Here is a 7,395-nt window from a genome sequence, read left to right on the forward strand (position 1 = left end):
GCCTCGGCCCGCATGCCATGCCACGGCCTCGGCCCGCATGCCTTGCTACGGCGTTGCCCAACATGCCATGCCACGGCCTAGGCCCGCATGCCTTGCCACCGCGTTGCCCGGCATGCCATGCCACCGCGTTGCCCGGCGTGCCATGCCTTAGCCTTGGCCAACATGTCGAGCCAAGGCCTCGGCCCGCATGCCATGCCACGGCCTCGGCCCGCAAGCCATGCCACGGCCTCGGCCCGCATGACATGCCACGGCCTCGGCCCGCATGCCATGCCCCGGCGTCGCCCAACATGCCATGCCACGGCCACGGCCCGCATGCCATGCCACGGCCTCGGCCCGCATGCCTTGCTACGGCGTTGCCCAACATGCCATGCCACGGCCTCGGCCCGCATGCCTTGCCCCCGCGTTGCCCAGCATGCCATGCCACCGCGTTGCCCGGCGTGCCATGCCTTAGCCTTGGCCAACATGTCGAGGCACGGCCTCGGCCCGCATGCCTTGCTACGGCGTCGCCCAACATGCCATGCCACGGCCTCGGCCCGCATGCCATGCCAAGGCCTCGGCCTCGGCCCGCATGCCATGCCACGGCCTCGGCCCGCATGACATGCCACGGCCTCGGCCCGCATGCCATGCCACGGCCTCGGCCCGCATGCCTTGCCACGGCGTTGCCCAGCATGCCACGCCACCGCGTTGCCCAGCGGGCCATGCCATGGCCTTGGCCAACATGCCTTGCCACGGCCTCGGCCCGCATGCCATGCCACAGCGTTGCCCCGCATGCCAAGGACGGAATGCCATGCCACGGCCTCGGCCCGCATGCCATGCCATGCCACGGCCTCGGCTCGCATGCCATGCCACGGGCTCGGCCGGCGTGCCATGCCACGGCCTCTGCCCGGAAGCCATGCCACGGGCTCGGCCCGCATGCCTTGCCAAGTCGTTGCCCAACATGCCATGCCACGGCCTCGGCCCGCATGGCTTGCGACTGCCTTGGCCAGCGTGCCTTGCCACGGCGTGCCATGCCTTATCCTTGGCCAACATGCCATGCCACTGCCTTGGCCAGCATGTCGTGCCACCGCTACGGCCAGCATGCCGTGCCGGTCCGTTGCCCAGCATGCCACGGCCGTGGCGGCATGGCAAGCCACGGCCTCGGCCAGCATGCCTTGCCACGGCCTCGGCCAGCATGCCATGGCACTGTCTTGGTCAGCATGCCATGCCATGGCACCGCCTTGTCCAGCACGCCGTGCCGCGGCGTTGGCCAGCATGCCTTGGCCGGCATGCCATGCCAATGCCTTGGGCCAACATGGCGTGCCACGGGCTGGGCCATGCCGGTCCGTTGCCCGGCATGCCACGGCCGTGGCGGCATGGCAAGCCACGGCCTCGGCCAGCATGCCATGCCACGGCCTCGCCCAGCATGCCATGGCACGGTCTTGGTCAGCATGCCATGCCATGGCACCGCTTTGTGCAGCGTTGGCCAGCATGCCTTGGCCGGCATGCCATGCCAATGCCTTGGGCCAACATGGCGTGCCACGGGCTGGGCGAGCATGGCATGCCACGGGCTGGGCGAGCATGCCACGCCGCGGCCTTGGCTAGCAGAGCAAGGCATGCCACAGCCTCGGCGAGCATGCCATGCCATGGCCAAGGCCAAGGCCAAGGCAGTGGGCAAGGCCAAGTCCCTGTGCAAGGCATGGCCAAGGCCAAGGCCAAGGCCAAGGCCGCGGGCAAAGGCCAAGGCCAAGGCAGTGGGCAAGGCCAAGTCCCTGTGCAAGGCATGGCCAAGGCCAAGGCCAAGGCCGCGGGCAAAGGCCAAGGCCAAGGCCAAGGCAGTGGGCAAGGCCAAGTCCCTGTGCAAGGCATGGCCAAGGCCAAGGCCAAGGCCGCGGGCAAAGGCCAAGGCCAAGGCCATGGCATGCCACCGCCTTGATCGATCTTTTTGAACATGATTCTTTTATAATCTTACCCAAACCGTGCAACACAATTAAAAATGCACTACAATCAATTCTAAATGTCATTCCCTATTTTTTTGCAATTTTTCTTGAGCTTTTCGAATTTTTAAAGCCCTTATTTGGCAAAAAAAATCAAAATAAAATAAAAAAAATGAAAAAAATAATTTAATAATTTCTATAATTACTAGTGAATCATCCTTTAATTATTGGAATTTTTCCATAATTTTTTGACCATTTTTATTAATTTTTATTATTTTTTAAGTATTAAAATCGAAATAAATTAAAATAAAATATTTTCGGTAAAAAAATATTTTTTTTAATTTTTTTTATGGTGTATTAAATTATTTCCTACAACTTTCATGTTGAAAGTTTTGGCAAAAAACCATTACTTTTTAAAAAAACCCCATTATGACTCCTCGAACATGCTTGATGTTTCCTCCTGCCAGATTGAAAAGGGCTTAACAGCCTATTATAAGGGGGGGGCACCTCCCTTGCCCAGGGCCAGGCAGTGTCAGGTACGCCCCATGTTGGGCGCGGCCTGGGCTGCGGCCTTGGGTTATATGCACTGCGGCTCGACCGCGGCCTGGGCTGCGGCCTTGGGCGGCTCGGCCGCGGCCTTGGGCGGCCTGGACCGCGGCCTTGCGCGGCCTTGGGCGGCCTGGGCGCGGCCTTGCGCGGCCTGGGCGCGGCCTTGGGCGGCCTGGGCGCGGCCTTGCGCGGCCTGGGCGCGGCCTGGGCGCGGCCTAGAGCAGCATGGCGTGGCATGCGCGCGGGCGTGGGCGGCCTGGCATGCGCGCGGCGTGGGCAGCACGGCATGGCATGCGCACGGCCTGGGCGGCCTGGCATGCAGCCGGGCTGGCATGCCCGCGGCGCGGGCAGCACGGCATGGCATGCGCACGGCCTGGGCGGCCTGGCATGCAGCCGGCCTGGGCAGCACGGCATGGCATGCGCACGGCCTGGGCGGCCTGGCATGCGCGCGGCGTGGGCAGCACGGCATGGCATGCGCACGGCCTGGGCGGCCTGGCATGCAGCCGGGCTGGCATGCCCGCGGCGTGGGCAGCACGGCATGGCATGCGCACGGCCTGGGCGGCCTGGCATGCAGCCGGCCTGGGCAGCACGGCATGGCATGCGCACGGCCTGGGCGGCCTGGCATGCAGCCGGCCTGGCATGCCCGCAGCGTGGGCAGCACGGCATGGCATGCGCACGGCCTGGGCGGCCTGGCATGCAGCCGGCCTGGGCAGCACGGCCTGGCATGCGCACGGCCTGGGCGGCCTGGCATGCAGCCGGCCAGGGCAGCCTGGCCTGGCATGCCCGCGGCGTGGGCAGCGTGGCCTGTGCGAATACCGCGCGCGTGGTCTTTTTGACCACGGTGCGCGTGTTGCGCGCATGGTCGCGCACGCCTTTGCACGCCTTCGCACGCAACGCACGTCTAGTGATAACAACCGCAGCCAAGGCAGCCCAGCCCCAAGGCCAAGGCCAGCAGCATGGCATGCCACGGCCAAGGCAGCCCAGCCAAAGCCAGCAGCATGCCATGCCAAGCCAAGGCCAGCAGCATGCCATGGCAAGGCCAAGGCAGCCCAGCCAAAGCCAGCAGCATGCCATGCCAAGCCAAGGCCAGCAGCATGCCATGCCAAGGCCAAGGCAGCCCAGCCAAAGCCAGCAGCATGCCATGCCAAGGCCAAGGCCAGCAGCATGCCATGCCACGGCCAAGGCAGCCCAGCCAAAGCCAGCAGCGTGCCATGCCAACGCCAAGGCCAGCAGCATGCCATGCCACGGCCAAGGCAGGCCAGCCAAAGCCAGCAGCATGCCATGCCAAGCCAAGGCCAGCAGCATGCCATGCCAAGGCCAAGGCAGCCCAGCCAAAGCCAGCAGCATGCCATGCCAAGGCCAAGGCCAGCAGCATGCCATGCCAAGGCCAAGGCAGCCCAGCCAAAGCCAGCAGCATGCCATGCCAAGCCAAGGCCAGCAGCATGCCATGCCACGGCCAAGGCAGCCCAGCCAAAGCCAGCAGCATGCCATGCCAAGGCCAAGGCCAGCAGCATGCCATGCCACGGCCAAGGCAGCCCAGCCAAAGCCAGCAGCATGCCATGCGAAGGCCAAGGCCAGTAGCATGCCATGCCACGGCCAAGGCAGCCCAGCCAAAGCCAGCAGCATGCCATGCCAAGCCAAGGCCAGCAGCATGCCATGCCAAGGCCAAGGCAGCCCAGCCAAAGCCAGCAGCATGCCATGCCAAGGCCAAGGCCAGCAGCATGCCATGCCAAGGCCAAGGCCAGCAGCATGCCATGCCACGGCCAAGGCAGCCCAGCCAAAGCCAGCAGCATGCCATGCCAAGGCCAAGGCCAGCAGCACGCCATGCCACGGCCAAGGCAAGCCAGCCAAAGCCAGCAGCATGCCATGCCAAGGCCAAGGCCAGCAGCATGCCATGCCACGGCCAAGGCAGGCCAGCCAAAGCCAGCAGCATGCCATGCCAAGCCAAGGCCAGCAGCATGCCATGCCAAGGCCAAGGCAGCCCAGCCAAAGCCAGCAGCATGCCATGCCAAGCCAAGGCCAGCAGCATGCCATGCCAAGGCCAAGGCAGCCCAGCCAAAGCCAGCAGCATGCCATGCCAAGCCAAGGCCAGCAGCATGCCATGCCACGGCCAAGGCAAGCCAGCCAAAGCCAGCAGCATGCCATGCCAAGGCCAAGGCCAGCAGCATGCCATGCCACGGCCAAGGCAGGCCAGCCAAAGCCAGCAGCATGTCATGCCAAGCCAAGCCAAGGCCAGCAGCATGCCATGCCAAGGCCAAGGCAGCCCAGCCAAAGCCAGCAGCATGCCATGCCAAGGCCAAGGCCAGCAGCATGCCATGCCACGGCCAAGGCAGCCCAGCCAAAGCCAGCAGCATGCCATGCCAAGGCCAAGGCCAGCAGCAAGCCATGCCACGGCCAAGGCAGGCCAGCCAAAGCCAGCAGCATGCCATGCCAAGGCCAAGGCCAGCAGCATGCCATGCCACGGTCAAGGCAGCCCAGCCAAAGCCAGCAGCATGCCATGCCAAGCCAAGGCCAGCAGCATGCCATGCCAAGGCCAAGGCAGCCCAGCCAAAGCCAGCAGCATGCCATGCCAAGGCCAAGGCCAGCAGCATGCCATGCCACGGCCAAGGCAGGCCAGCCAAAGCCAGCAGCATGCCATGCCAAGGCCAAGGCCAGCAGCATGCCATGCCACGGCCAAGGCAGCCCAGCCAAAGCCAGCAGCATGCCATGCCAAGGCCAAGGCCAGCAGCATGCCATGCCACGGCCAAGGCAGCCCAGCCAAAGCCAGCAGCATGCCATGCGAAGGCCAAGGCCAGCAGCATGCCATGCCACGGCCAAGGCAGCCCAGCCAAAGCCAGCAGCATGCCATGCCAAGGCCAAGGCCAGCAGCATGCCATGCCACGGCCAAGGCAGGCCAGCCAAAGCCAGCAGCATGCCATGCCAAGCCAAGGCCAGCAGCATGCCATGCCAAGGCCAAGGCAGCCCAGCCAAAGCCAGCAGCATGCCATGCCAAGGCCAAGGCCAGCAGCACGCCATGCCACGGCCAAGGCAAGCCAGCCAAAGCCAGCAGCATGCCATGCCAAGGCCAAGGCCAGCAGCATGCCATGCCACGGCCAAGGCAGGCCAGCCAAAGCCAGCAGCATGCCATGCCAAGCCAAGGCCAGCAGCATGCCATGCCAAGGCCAAGGCAGCCCAGCCAAAGCCAGCAGCATGCCATGCCAAGCCAAGGCCAGCAGCATGCCATGCCAAGGCCAAGGCTGCCCAGCCAAAGCCAGCAGCATGCCATGCCAAGCCAAGGCCAGCAGCATGCCATGCCACGGCCAAGGCAAGCCAGCCAAAGCCAGCAGCATGCCATGCCAAGGCCAAGGCCAGCAGCATGCCATGCCACGGCCAAGGCAGGCCAGCCAAAGCCAGCAGCATGCCATGCCAAGCCAAGGCCAGCAGCATGCCATGCCAAGGCCAAGGCAGCCCAGCCAAAGCCAGCAGCATGCCATGCCAAGGCCAAGGCCAGCAGCATGCCATGCCACGGCCAAGGCAGCCCAGCCAAAGCCAGCAGCATGCCATGCCAAGGCCAAGGCCAGTAGCATGCCATGCCACGGCCAAGGCAGCCCAGCCAAAGCCAGCAGCATGCCATGCCAAGCCAAGGCCAGCAGCATGCCATGCCAAGGCCAAGGCAGCCCAGCCAAAGCCAGCAGCATGCCATGCCAAGCCAAGGCCAGCAGCATGCCATGCCAAGGCCAAGGCAGCCCAGCCAAAGCCAGCAGCATGCCATGCCAAGGCCAAGGCCAGCAGCATGCCATGCCACGGCCAAGGCAGGCCAGCCAAAGCCAGCAGCATGCCATGCCAAGCCAAGGCCAGCAGCATGCCATGCCAAGGCCAAGGCAGCCCAGCCAAAGCCAGCAGCATGCCATGCCAAGGCCAAGGCCAGCAGCATGCCATGCCACGGCCAAGGCAGCCCAGCCAAAGCCAGCAGCATGCCATGCCAAGCCAAGGCCAGCAGCATGCCATGCCAAGGCCAAGGCAGCCCAGCCAAAGCCAGCAGCATGCCATGCCAAGGCCAAGGCCAGCAGCATGCCATGCCACGGCCAAGGCAGCCCAGCCAAAGCCAGCAGCATGCCATCCCAAGCCAAGGCCAGCAGCATGCCATGCCAAGGCCAAGGCAGCCCAGCCAAAGCCAGCAGCATGCCATGCCAAGGCCAAGGCAGCCCAGCCAAAGCCAGCAGCATGCCATGCCAAGGCCAAGGCCAGCAGCATGCCATGCCACGGCCAAGGCAGCCCAGCCAAAGCCAGCAGCATGCCATGCCAAGGCCAAGCCCAGCAGCATGCCATGCCACGGCCAAGGCAGGCCAGCCAAAGCCAGCAGCATGCCATGCCAAGGCCAAGGCCAGCAGCATGCCATGCCACGGCCAAGGCAGGCCAGCCAAAGCCAGCAGCATGCCATGCCAAGCCAAGGCCAGCAGCATGCCATGCCAAGGCCAAGGCAGCCCAGCCAAAGCCAGCAGCATGCCATGCCAAGGGCAAGGCCAGCAGCTTGCCATGCCACGGCCAAGGCAGCCCAGCCAAAGCCAGCAGCATGCCATGCCAAGGCCAAGGCCAGCAGCATGCCATGCCACGGCCAAGGCAAGCCAGCCAAAGCCAGCAGCATGCCATGCCAAGGCCAAGCCCAGCAGCATGCCATGCCACGGCCAAGGCAGCCCAGCCAAAGCCAGCAGCATGCCATGCCAAGGCCAAGCCCAGCAGCATGCCATGCCACGGCCAAGGCAGGCCAGCCAAAGCCAGCAGCATGCCATGCCAAGGCCAAGGCCAGCAGCATGCCATGCCACGGCCAAGGCAGGCCAGCCAAAGCCAGCAGCATGCCATGCCTAGCCAAGGCCAGCAGCATGCCATGCCAAGGCCAAGGCAGCCCAGCCAAAGCCAACAGCATGCCATGCCAAGGGCAAGGCCAGCAGCTTGC

Source organism: Camellia sinensis, chromosome 14 (assembly GCF_055761805.1).
Source record: "Camellia sinensis isolate YWXY chromosome 14, ASM5576180v1, whole genome shotgun sequence".
Classification (NCBI taxonomy): domain Eukaryota; kingdom Viridiplantae; phylum Streptophyta; class Magnoliopsida; order Ericales; family Theaceae; genus Camellia; species Camellia sinensis.